General features: G+C 42.3%; 1 protein-coding gene across 4 annotated transcripts in view; it reads right to left on the reverse strand.

The window, feature by feature from the left end:
- Positions 1 to 13,738, reverse strand: part of LOC105477481 (transmembrane protein 45A) — an 88,690-nt gene that overhangs the window by 28,270 nt on the left and 46,682 nt on the right. The window contains exon 1 of one of the 4 annotated variants that reach the window (XM_071092519.1): positions 5,535 to 5,636. The exons of the other annotated variants lie outside the window; for them this stretch is intronic. The gene's annotated coding sequence lies outside the window, so the exon portion shown is untranslated. Of the gene's footprint in view, positions 1 to 5,534; positions 5,637 to 13,738 lie in introns of those variants that run through there. 4 annotated transcript variants of the gene reach the window in all.

Genomic DNA, 13,738 nt, shown 5'->3' on the forward strand with positions numbered 1-13,738 from the left:
CAGAGAAAGGGGACTATTAACAGCCGAAGGCAAAGAAATAAAAAACAAGCAAGAGATCCTAGCTCTATTAACTGCTTTGTGGAAACCAAAGAAATTGGCTATCGTACATTGCCCTGGGCATCAGAAACCAACTACGCCAATTGCTCGAGGCAACTTCTTAGCCGACCAAACTGCAAGGAGCATAGCAAAAGCTCCCAGTCAGCTCCTCGTGCTCCAGCTCCCCGATCCTGGCCCGCGAAATTTGCCATGTTTTCCCGACTATACCGAACAGGATCGCGAATGGATGAACACGCTTCCCCTAAAACAGGTTAAAAATGGGTGGTGGACTGATATAAATGACCAAACCATCCTACCAGAAAAATTAGGACGGCAGGTGTTGGAACACATCCACCAGACAACCCACCTGGGTGCCCAGCGAATGATGGACTTAATCAGGCGCGCCAAGTTTAGAATCAGGCGCATAGCTGAACTGGCCAGCGATGTCACAACAAATTGCAAAGCCTGCCAACTAAACAACGCTTGCCCCCAAACCCAGACCACCACAGGAATTAGGTGTAGAGGAACTAGGCCTGGTATCTATTGGGAAATAGACTTTACTGAGATAAAGCCTGGAAAATATGGGTATCAGTACTTACTTGTCTTTGTAGATACTTTTTCAGGATGGACAGAAGCGTTCCCAACTAAGAGAGAAACTGCTCAGGTTGTAGCAAAGAAAATTTTGGAAGAAATCCTCCCCAGGTATGGCTTTCCCGTCCAAATAAGGTCAGACAATGGACCAGCCTTCGTTGCTAAGGTAAGTCAGGATTTGGCTTCCATTCTGGGGGCAAATTGGAAATTACATTGTGCTTATAGGCCCCAAAGCTCAGGACAGGTAGAAAGGATGAATCGGACTCTGAAGGAGACCTTAACTAAATTGACCATGGAGACTGGCGCTAATTAGGTAGTACTTCTCCCCTACGCTCTGTTCCGGGCCCGAAATACCCCTTACAGACTAGGCCTCACACCATATGAAATCATGTATGGCAGACCCCCACCCCTGGTCCCCAGTCTAAAAGATGACTTACTCAAACCTGAAACTGAAAATGTCTCTGAGCTCCTGTTCTCCTTACAAGCCTTACAGAAAATTCACCAGGAAATTTGGCCCAGACTATGAGAACTGTACAAGGCAGGACCTCCGCCGACGCCTCATCCGTTCCAGCCGGGAGACTGGGTCCTAGTCAAGCACCACCGGCAAGAAACTCTTCAACCCAGGTGGAAAGGACCACTGCAAGTACTCCTGACTACTCCCACCGCTCTCAAAGTAGAAGGCATCGCTTCGTGGATCCACTACACACACGTCAAACCAGTGGACCCAACATCCGACCTTCTCGAGCCGTCTGGAGCACCGGTTACATGGACTATAGACAAAGCTAAGAACAATCCCTTAAAGCTAACCCTGCGCCGTCATCCCCATAGCCGTAACCATGTCTAGCTTACCTATGCTTTTATGCCTTATGCATCTGACTCTCCTCACTGCTGCGCCGTCTAATCCCTATGTCTGGAGGTTCTGGCTCTATGAGAACAAAACTCACCCCGGGGAAACCCCCCAAGCGGGTAAACTGCTAGCTAGCGCAGACTGCTCCCCCTCAGGGTGTAATACTATAGTTTACCTCAATTTCACTAGGTTCCAGATTGCCCAACCAGCAATACCCATGATCTGTTTTGAATATGATCAAACTGAATATAATTGTAAAAATTATTGGTGGCACCAGAGTGCAGGTTGCCCATATAGCTACTGTAAGACGCACTCTGTCCGATACTGGAGAGAACGACAAGGGTGGTATTTTTACAAAACTGAGTCTCCCGTCACTTACACTTGGATAATTAGAGACCCATGGGACTCTCGGTGGACAACCCCACAACATGGGGGAGTATATTACTCATCAACTAGTACCTGGCCCAGTAGCCATTTATATCTGTGGAGAAGTCTAGTCCAGATTCAACCCTTAATCCACACACAAATCCACAGGCAAGAAACCAAGCTATCACAAGACTTGCAGCCCTTCTCCTGGCTAACTCTATTACGGGAAGGGCTAGCATTCGCCAACCTCACTGGTTTAGGCGACCTGTCCTCTTGCTTTATGTGTGCAACCCTAGGAAGACCACCATTAACGGCTGTTCCTCTATCCTCCCCTCCCACAAACTATACAGGTTTTAACTCATCGATAGTCACGATACCCGATGTGGCCCTGTACCGTGACCCATACCAAGAGAAATACCCCTATTGTTATTCGGCATTTAGCAACAGCCTCTGTAACCAATCGGCTACATACCCTAATAGTCCCATATATGCTCCCCCTGGTGTGTTCTTCTGGTGTAATATGACTCTGTTAAAAACTCTGTCCAAAAGCATCTCTGACGGACAGTTATGTATCCCTGTTACCCTAGTTCCCCGACTGACACTGCTAACCCCGGCAGAGTTCATAGGCTGGGCAAGGACCGCCCCCACTAAAACGGCGCGACATAGACGAGCAGTTTTTCTACCACTAATTGCCGGAATATCCTTAACCACCTCTGTCGTCGCAGTGGGGTTAGCAGGAGGGGCCCTACAACACTCCATGATAGAAAACGACAAGCTGTTACAACAATTCTCTGTTGCTATGGAAGACTCCGCCTATTCCCTAGCCTCCCTTCAGCGGCAGCTCACCTCCCTAGCACAGGTCACCCTTCAAAACCGCAGAGCCTTAGACTTACTCACGGCTGAGAAAGGAGGTACCTGTATGTTCCTCAAAGAAGAATGCTGTTTCTATATAAATGAGTCAGGGTTAGTTGAGGAAAGAGTCCAACGCCTACACGAACTAAGCTTAGAAATGAAAAAGCAACAATTCACTACAGCCGCTAACAATTGGTGGAGCTCTTCAATGTTTTCCCTTCTGGCACCCCTTTTAGGCCCCCTAATGTCTTTACTACTTCTATTCACTATAGGCCCCTGTGTGGTAAATAAAATTTTACAATTTGTCAGAGAAAGGTTTGATACCATCCAACTAATGGTCCTCCGTAGCCATCACCAGCCTCTCCTGCACCCAGAAAGTGAGGCTATATTATAAGACTCTGGAAATCCAAGATTGGACATCCAGTTACTTATGAGAAGGGGGAAATGAAAGGACACAAAGATAGATGTGTACCCGCCCCCCACCCGCTACACCCTTGTTCTGCTCTCTAATCTTTGCACATACCAGAGATTTCGTAAGTTCTGTGAGTACCTGGTTTTCTGCACGTACCAGAGATTTTGTTTTGCACATACCAGAGATTTTGTAAGTTCTGAGGCAAGGTCACAAGACATGTTTAAGTAAGATAAACTCTTGCTGCCATAAACCTGCTCTCCCGCCTCAAAGTTTGAACCAAAATATCAGAAATGGCAGGAACCAATCATAGTTAGCCAAATCGCCTTGTTCAAACACTAGCCAATCATATATCTGATTTGTATAATAACTCTATGCCCACTTTTCTTAGACTATATAACATTGTTCGGAGCTGAGTGGGGGAGCTCTCCTGCCCGTCTCGTTTCACGAGCGAGGGAGAGTTACAGGTTCGAACCTGTAATAAAGATCCTTGCTGCTTAGCTTTGACTCTGGACTCTGGTGGTCTTCTTCGGGGAATAAACGGTCTGGGCATAACATAAGGATACCAAGCATTACCTCCTGGCATTCCCATTACCCTACTTTTTGCTGACCACCCCCTGGCATACACACAGACTCACTCACCACACAAAAGGGAAACATTTTAAAACTCTATCCCTTAAGAGATAATATTGGGCAGAGCCCAAGATCTAACTCAGGTGTGGGGAAAAGAAAGCGAGATCAGACTGTTACTGTGTCTATGTAGAAAGAAGTAGACATAAGAGACTTCATTTTGTTCTGTACTAAGAAAAATTCTTCTGCCTTGAGATGCCCTTAATCTGTAACCCTAGCCCCAACCCTGTGCTTGCAGAGACATGTGCTGTGTTTACTCAAGGTTTAATGGATTTAGGGCTATGCAGGAAGTGCTTCATAAAATAAGCGCTTGAAGGCAGTATGCTTGTTAAAAGCCATCACCATTCTCTAATCTCAAGTACCCAGGGACACAATACACTGTGGAAGGCCGCAGGGACCTCTGCCTAGGAAAGCCAGGTATTGTCCAAGGTTTCTCCCCATGTGATAGTCTGAGATATGGCCTTGTGGGAAGGGAAAGACCTGACCGTTCCCCAGCCCGACACCTGTAAAGGGTCTGTGCTGAGGAGGGTTAGGAAAAGAGGAAGGCCTCTTTGCAGTTGAGATAAGAGGAAGGCATCTGTCTCCTGCTCCTCCCTGGGCAATGGAATGTCTCGGTGTAAAACCTGATTGCATGTTCTATTTAGTGAGATAGGAGAAAAGCGCCTTAGGGCTGGAGGTGAGTCGTGCTAGCAGCAATGCTGCTCTTTAATGCATGGAGATGTTTATGTATGTGCACATCAAAGCACAGCACCTTTTTCTTAATCTTGTTTATGACACAGAGACATTTGTTCACATGTTTTCCTGCTGACCCTCTCCCCACTATTACCCTATTGTCCTGCCACATCCCCCTCTCCGAGGTGGTAAAGATAACGATCAATACTGAGGGAACTCAGAGACCGGGCTGGCGCCGGTCCTCTGTATGCTGAGCACTGGTCCCCTGGGCCCACTTTTCTTTCTCTATACTTTGTGTCTCTTTCTTTTTTTTTTTTTTTTTCTGAGATGGAGTCTCGCTCTGTCTCCCAGGCTGCAGTGCAGTGGCCGGATCTCAGCTCACTGCAAGCTCCGCCTCCCAGGTTCCCACCATTCTCCTGCCTCAGCCTCCCGAGTAGCTGGGACTACAGGCGCCCGCCACCTCGCCCGGCTAGTTTTTTGTATTTTTAGTAGAGACAGGGTTTCACCGTGTTAGCCAGGATGGTCTCGATCTCCTGACCTCGTGATCTGCCCGTCTCGGCCTCCCAAAGTGCTGGGATTACACGCTTGAGCCACCGCGCCCGGCCGTGTCTCTTTCTTTTCTCAAGTCTCTCATTCCACCTGATGAGAAACACCCACAGGTGTGGAGGGGCTGGCTCCCTTCACTCAGGTGCTAGGTGTTAATTCCCAGGTGTTAACAGCCACAAAAACCACAGACCAGGTCTATACACAGAAAGGGAAAACAACTCAAAATAACCCAGAAAAAGAGATGCAATGGTTTCATTGGTGGAATTCTAATCAAATAGCTAAATTCAGTATAAAATGAATATCATTATGAGAAAAAACTTAAAATTTCATCTTGCACCACCACCAAAATGAAGTATTCCTAAGTCTTCATTAGCGACTCATATTTCAAGATACATTTGTAAATTCCAATACACTAAACAAATCTGAACAGCTTTGCTCTATTTGCCTTAATTCTCAAATTATATCCACATACTATGTGGATACAAAAATATGTAGCTTTAAAATTTCATTCTCCATCATTCTGTACCAGCACTTTCTCCTCCAAATTTCATTTATTTTGAATGAGTCTTCTTAAAGTATCCTTACCTTCACAGTTTCCTCAATGTCAAGTCCAAATCAGTTCTTTTCTCTCAAGGATTTATAATGGCTCCAGACTCAAGACGGAAAAGCAGATGCTCAGTGGCCCTGAATCTAAAACTCCCGACTCTTCCTCCTTTGAGATTAAACCAATGTGCTCCTATCTTTCTAGCATGAGCAGATAAACCTTCAGACTAGGTTACAATGCATTTAAACCCAAAGAACACACCCTTTGGAACCTCCTGCCTCCCTGTCCAAACATTGTGCCAGAGGGCAGTTCTAGTTGCAACTCACCTTGCCATCCTACCTACCAGGCCACTAGCCTCAGTCGTGTGCCACCTGCTCTGAGAACCAAGGCCAGTGAAAGATATTGCCATCTTGCAGGCCATGGAGACAGAACACAAAGGGAATGGTTAGAGCAGCAATAACATAATAGATCGTGTTCTGTAAGGCCTAAGAACCCATTTTCGTTTTGGTTCTTTTCGTTTGTTTTTTGGATTTTTTGTTTGTTTGTTTGTTTGTGACAGGATCTCACTCTGTTGCCCAGACTGGAGTACAGTGGGGCCATCTCAGCTCACTGCAACCTCCACCTCCCGGGTTGAAGCGATTCTCCTGCCTCAGCCTCCTGAGTGGCTGGGATTACAGGCGCATGCCACCATACCTGGCTAATTTTTGTATTTTTAGTAGAGATGGGGTTTTACCATGTTGACCAGGCTGGTCTCGAACTCCTGACCTCAGGTAATCTGCCCACCTCGGCCTCCCAAAGTGCTGGGATTATAGGCATGAACCACCATGTCCGGCTGAAGATAACCCATTTTCTAACATGCAGTGCCTCAAGCAAGAGATCGCCACATGGTTGAAGTCATGGCCAAAATCAAAGTTATAGGAATAAGAAAAATGATGAAAGAAAACTGCTGTAGGTCAACAATGCAGTGCAAAGCATTTGGGATGCTCTTCTAATCATCACCTGCATCATACAGGGACACTTCAGGCGCTTGAGGCACCCACTGCAGAACAGACACAGGCCCTCCTCACAATAGAAAGCTTATAATACACTGAAGAAACCACAAAAGACAGAAATGCTAAAATATGTCCCTAAGGAACAAACTAATTACAAGTTCTATGGAGTTGTTAAGATGACTGGCATGCCTAAGATGGGGAGAGGACTCTGTCTAAGAAGATGCCTGGTGGAGGAGGTCATTCTAAAGCAGTGTTGTACAGGAGGAGCCCGCAGTGACCAGGGGACAGTGGTAAGGAAGCTTCTCAACAGGGGAGAGCAGTTAGGTGAAATCAAGAAAGAAGTGAGAGTTCTGGTCTGCAAGAGTGCTTCTCATTCACTCTCAGCCCAGCAAGCCCAACCTTCCAAATAAGGCGATGAGTGTCTCTTCTTTTTGCAAATGATAGTGCCAAGACACAGGAATGCTATTTGAATGAGCATGTGGAGACAAGTAGAGTAGCATCAAGATGCTGAGATTTAAATCTGACTTCCCCATCTCTGTGCCCCAGAGGCCATTTGTCTCTTGTCAGTGTCATAAGCCCGGACGTGCTCACTCATATTAGGCTTAGCATGTGACCAGAGATGAGTGGCTCAGCAGCTGCTCCCAAAGCCAGAATGATAATAAAGCTCTGTCAGAAGAAAATAACCACTCTAGAGTGCTATGACCTTATTTATTTTATCTTATTTTGATCTCCTCCGTACCTCTGCCTATAGTTCCCACTACCAACCCCTCTCAATGTTTAAATAACTAAAACCATCCACTACACATCAGCTATTCTTAACCAAACATCTAAAATGACAAGAACCCTGAACTTGAAAATATAAGAAAGGATTAGGCAATCCAAAAACATATGTCTTTAAAAATAAAACCTAAAAACAAAAATTAAGAACAAACGTCATATGGCATCACCTGCTTGTAACCAACTCTTCAAAGTAAATAGAAGTCTGGAATTGTCTGTCAGTGGTGATGCACCTGTGATGGGAAGGAAGGCATTCATTGAACGCCTATTGTATACTAATAACTTTACATACATACATCTGTTTATTTTATCATTAAGACAACTCAAGGAAATACAGTTGACCCATGAACATATGGGCTTGAACTGGGTTGGTTCACTTACACATGGGTTTTCTTCTGCCTCTGCCACCCCCGAGACAGCAAGAAAGACCTCCTTTTCCTCCTCCTCCTCAGCCTATTCAACATAAAGATGACAAGGATGAAGACCTTTATGATGATCCACTTCACTTAATGAATAGTAAATATATTGTATCTTCCCTATGATTTTCTTCATAACATTTTCTTTTCTTTAGCTTACTTTATTGTAAGAATACAGTACATAGGCCAGGTGCGGTGTCTCACACCTGTAATCCCAGCACTTTGGGAGGCCAAGGCAAGTGGATCACAAGGTCAGGAGTTTGAGACCAGTCTGACCAACATGCTGAAACCCCATCTCTACTAAAAATACAAAAATTAGCCCAGCGTGGTGACACGCACCTGTAATCCCAGCTACTCAGGAGGCTGAGACAGGAAAATCACTTGAACCTGGGAGGCAAAGGTTGCAGTGAGCCAAGATCATGCCACTTCACTCCAGCCTGAGAAACAGAGCAAGACTCTGTCTCAAAAAAAAAAAAAGAAGAATACAGTATGTAATGAAGCTGCATTTCATAACATATGAAACATGTGTTAACTGACTGTTTATAAAAGGCTTCCAGTCAAGTTTGGGGGAAGTAAAAATCTATACTTGGATTTTTTACTGCAAGGGGTGGCCAGCACCCCAACCCCTGCATTGTTCAAGGGTCAACTGTATTATTATCTCTACCATAGGTATAAGAAAACCAAGGCTCCAAGGTATTTAGTAACCTACTCTACATCGCAGAGTTAGCAAAGACCAGAGCCAGGATTTCAAAGTCCTTGTATGTCTGACTCCAAATCCCTTACCTAAGAACAAAGACTAGAAAAGACTTTTCAATGGCCCCATCAAAGGGTCTCAGTCAAGTACCTTTGAGTAGGTTAAATACCACAGGGAAAAGGCATCTCCTTCTGTTCCTTTCTACCACTGAGCTGCCAGCACATGTTAAGGAGGTAAAGCGTTGCACAGAGCCAAGAGTGTTTATTTACCACCACTGTAGTCAAAGTCAGAGGGCGTTGGACTGCTAACAATAAGGAAAGATGGGCTTTGTCATTCATTCGTCATGGATTGACAAAGGTCTAGATGCTAGTGATAAGCATCAGACTGATCATCAGTGATGTAGTAACGTAAAGTTGCCATTCTGTAGTTCCAAGCTACATGTTGCTTCACAATTCAACTCAGTGAACAATGATTTATCACTTTGTATCTAAGGATCTGCTTCAAGTTACAGGGGACTCTATGGTGAGCAAATACATCAGTTTTCTATTGCTGCTGTAACAAATTACTACACAGTTAGTACATTGAAAGTACACACATTTATTATATTACCTTTCTATGGGTCAGAAATTCAACACTGATCTCACTGGGCTATCAAGGTGTCAGCAAAGCTGCCCCTACATGCCTATCACTAAAACCAAGGTGCCACCAAAGGGGCTGCTATGTCCCATTGAAGAGGCTGTAAGGGAGAATACATATCTTTCCCTTTTCCAGCTCCTAGAAGCCACCTCTATTCCTTGGCTCATAGCCCCCCTCCCTCCATTTTCAAAACCACTAATGTTCCATCTCAGACCACTTCCTAACCATGGATTCCTCTGACTCTGAGTTTATCTGGTAAAGGTTCTAATTTTAAGAACTCATGTGATTAGACTGAGTCTACCAGCATAATCCAGGATAATTTCTTCACTGTATGTCATTAATTTAATCACATATGCAAAGTCCCTTTTGCCAAGTAAGGTAATATATTCACAAGTTCCAGGAATTAGGACAGAGGCAGGTAGGAACACTGTTCTGCCTACCACAAAAACACGAAAGGGCTTACAGCCTGGCAGGACAAAGAAGACAGACACAGAAGTGACTATGATTCCAAAAAGATGGGCTAAGATTTATAGTAAAGGAATAAAATGCTATACGTGTGCCGAGCCCCTTCATTTAATTCAACGGAGGGAGAGAGGCATATGACTGGATTTGGGAAGAACTTTAAAGGTCATCTGAGCTAGACCTTGAACAATGAATGGATTTCAAAAGGTGGAACTAAAAGGAGTCACCCTCGACATAAGGAAGAGCATGAATAAACTCACATTGGAAGGAACATAGAGGAGACATTGTAGTCACTGGGATAGGAGACAATGAAAAATACAACTAGAAACTATACACATATGAGAAGCTGGTAAGTGATAGAAATGACAATATAAATTACCAATCCATGGAAAAATTATTAATGTTACTAGAACTGAGTTTCTATTCATGGATAAAAATTAAACTAGATTCTCTACTTACATCAGATTAAAAAATAAATTCTAGGTGTATTAAAGACCTAGTTATGAAATCCCAACTTTAAAACTTTTTAGAAGAAAATATTTGAAGACATCCTTATGACTTTGGGATAAGAAAAAAAAATTTAAACAAGATACATAAAGCAAAACAGTGAAGAAAATGACTGAGAGAGCTGACCATATCAAAACTTAAAACTTCTATATACAAATGGCAAACATGAAAAGATGTTCAAGATTGTTAGTCATTTGGGATATGCTAACTAAAATAATAAATACCAATACACACTCACTAGAATGGCTAAATTTTAAAAGACTGACAATTCCAAGTGTTGGTATGGATGTGGACCAGCTAGAACTCTTATACACTGCAGGTGGAAACACAAAAAGAATAGCCCCATGGGAAAGCAGCTTGTCACTTTTTATAACATTAAACATACACTTACCATTCGACCCAGCAATTTCACACTAGGTATTTACCCAAGAGAAATGAAAACAATGTCCACACAAAGACTTGTACATGGATCCTCACAGTAGCTTTATTTGTAATAACCCAAACCTGGAAATGACCCATTGACATGTGAATGAATGAAGAAACTATGATACATCTCCACAATAAAAAGGGACAAATTACTGATACATGCAAAAATCTGAATTAGTCTCAAAAGCATTATGCTACATGAAACAAAACAGACACCAAAGGGTACTTACTGCATAGTTCCATTTATATGAAATTCTAATATAGACAAAACTGTAGTGATAGAAAGCGGATCAGTGGTTGCCTCAGGGTAAAGGGAACAGAATTGACTGCAAAGGGCATTAGGGAACTTTTCAAGGTGATGGGAATATTCTATATATTGATCGTGACAATAATTACACAACTGTATACATTTGCCCAAACTCATCAAATTATACTCTTAAAAGATGTGAACTTTATCGCATGTAAATTACACTTCAATAAAGCTGATTGAAAAGAGTGGAAGAAATATCACTTCTGCCCTTCTTTCTCTTGAAGGCTGGAACAGGATTATGCTGGTTAATGCTTTGGCAGTTATCTCAGATTATGCAGATAAGGCTCACATCTAGGGGAGAGGAGCAGTGCACCTAAAAGAGGCTTATTCCTGAAGACTGTGGATCCACCATTCCATCCCTGCATATCTTATTTTATGTGAGATGGAATCAAACTTTTATCATGTACAAAAGCAAAAAAATTAAATCTACCTTGTATAATAGCAAAAAAACTTCTATATGTCCAAACATTAGCTAACAGTTATTGACTGCTTTCTGTGTACCACTTTTCATTTATGTAACTGCTCTTCATCTTAACTCCTTTAATCTTCAAAACAAACCCCATACTATCATCCCCATTTTCCAGATGAAGAAACTGAGATGCAGTTAGAGATTAACTAACATATCCAAGGTTGTGCTGGTGATAAGTAATGGAACCGGGATTCATACACATCCTTGGGCCTGTGCCTCTCCCACAATGGCACCATAAATAAAGTTCTAAAATACATGACAGACAGAAAAAATATTTGAAATAAATGTCAATGACAAAGGACGAGTACTAGGGAATGTAATTTTTTAATTAGAAATCAATTTGAAAAAGAAAAACTGCTCCCCCATGGGTAAAAAATAAGAATAGACAATTCAACCCAAGGCAAAACCCTAATTGTCCAATAATCTTAAGAAAGGATCCTTGATTCACTAGAAAGCAAAGAAAACCAAATTAAAAACAGGTATTTTTCATCTATTTTACTGCAAAAAAATTTTTTTTTTTTTTTTTTTTTTTGAGACGGAGTCTCACTGTGTCGCCCAGGCTGGAGTGCAGTGGCCGGATCTCAGCTCACTGCAAGCTCTGCCTCCCGGGTTTTTACGCCATTCTCCTGCCTCAGCCTCCCGAGTAGCCGGGACTATAGGCGCCCGCCACCTCGCCCGGCTAGTTTTTTGTATTTTTTAGTAGAGACGGGGTTTCACCGTGTTAGCCAGGATGGTCTCGAACTCCTGACCTCGTGATCCGCCCGTCTCGGCCTCCCAAAGTGCTGGGATTACAGGCTTGAGCCACCGCACCCGGCCTGCAAAATTTTTAAAAATCTATTATATCAAGTGTTGGTGAGGGCATGAGGAAACAAGAACACTCATACACTACTAAAAGTGCAAACTGGCATTACTATTACACTTTGCCAAGAATTTGGCAGTAGCTAGGAGAGCTGAAAATGCACATATGACACAATCCAGCCATTCAATGTGTAGTGTGTAATCCCCCAAAATTCCTATACACGCTCTCTTGTATATGTCAAAAAAAGTTTATTACCACAATTTGTTGTAGTAACATAAAATTGGAATAACACCAAAATGTGAACATCCATCAATAGAGAAAAGAATAAATAATATGACGTAATATGTATACAACACAATATAATACTACCAGTAAAAGATTTTTGAATAAAAGAAGTATATCTATATTTATAAACAGAAATTAATTTTGAAAGCATTGAGTGAGAAACGCAAATCGCAAAACAGTGGTAAACATTAATGCAATTTATGTATTGTTTTTATTTTTCCATTTTTATTTTAGTGGATATATGATTCAGTGGATACATGTGGAGGTTTATTACCTGAGTATATTGCATCATGCTGAGGTGTGGGGTATAAATTATTCTATCACCCATGTACTAAGCATAGTACCCAACAGTAAGTGTTTCAACCCTTGTCCCCTCCCTCCCTTCCTCCTCTAGTAGTCCCCAGTGCCTATTATTGTCATCTGTATGCCCATGTATGCCTAATGTTTAGATCCCACTTATAAGTGACAACATGTGGTATTTGATTTATTGTACCTGTGTTAATTCACCTAGGATAATGGCTCCAGCTGCAACTATGTTGCTGCAAAGAACATGATTTTCATTCCCTTTTATGGTCGCACAGTATTCCATGATGTAAATGTACCACAAATTCTTTATCCAATCCAGTGAGCACCTCAGTGGGTTCCATGTCTCTGCTATTGTGAATGGTGCTGCAATGAACATGTGAGTGCATGTGTCTTTTCAGAGAACAATTTATTTTCTTTTGGATATAATACCCAGTAATGGGATTGCTGGGTCAAATGGTAGTTCAGAGTTCTTTGGGAAATCTCCAAATGCTTTCCACAAGAACTGAACTAATTTACATTCCCACCAACAGTGTACAAATGTTCCCTTTTCTATAAAGCCTTACCAGCATCAGTTTCTTTTTAGATTTTTCAGTAATAGCCCCTCTGACTGGTGTGAGATGGTGTCTCATTGTGGCTTTGATTTGGATGTCTGATGATTAGTGATGTGGAGCATTTTTTCATGTCTGTTGGCTACTTGTATGTCTTCTTTTGAGAAGTGTCTGTTCACTTCTTAATGGGTTGTTTTTTTTTTCTCATTCAATTAAGTTCCTTGTAGATTCTGAGTGTTAGACCTTTGTTGACTGAATAGTTTGTGAAAATTTGCTCCCATTCTGTAGGTTGCCTGTTTACTCTGTTGATAGTTTATTTTGCTTTGCAGGAGATCTTTAGTTTAATTAGGTCCCACTTACTGATTTTTGTTTTTATTGAATTTCTTTTAGGGACTTAGTCATAAATCCTTTCCCAAGGCCAGTGTCCAGAATCGTGTTTTCTTCTACGATTCTTCTAGTATTCATATGTCTATGAAATCACGGATGACACAAACAAATGGAAAGACATTCCATGTTCGTAGATTGGAAGAATCAATATCATTAAAATGGCTATACTGCCCAAAGCAATCTATAGATTCAGTGCTATTCCTATCAAGCTACCAAGGTCATTTTTTACAG

This window comes from Macaca nemestrina, chromosome 2 (genome assembly GCF_043159975.1).
Source record: "Macaca nemestrina isolate mMacNem1 chromosome 2, mMacNem.hap1, whole genome shotgun sequence".
Taxonomy (NCBI): domain Eukaryota; kingdom Metazoa; phylum Chordata; class Mammalia; order Primates; family Cercopithecidae; genus Macaca; species Macaca nemestrina.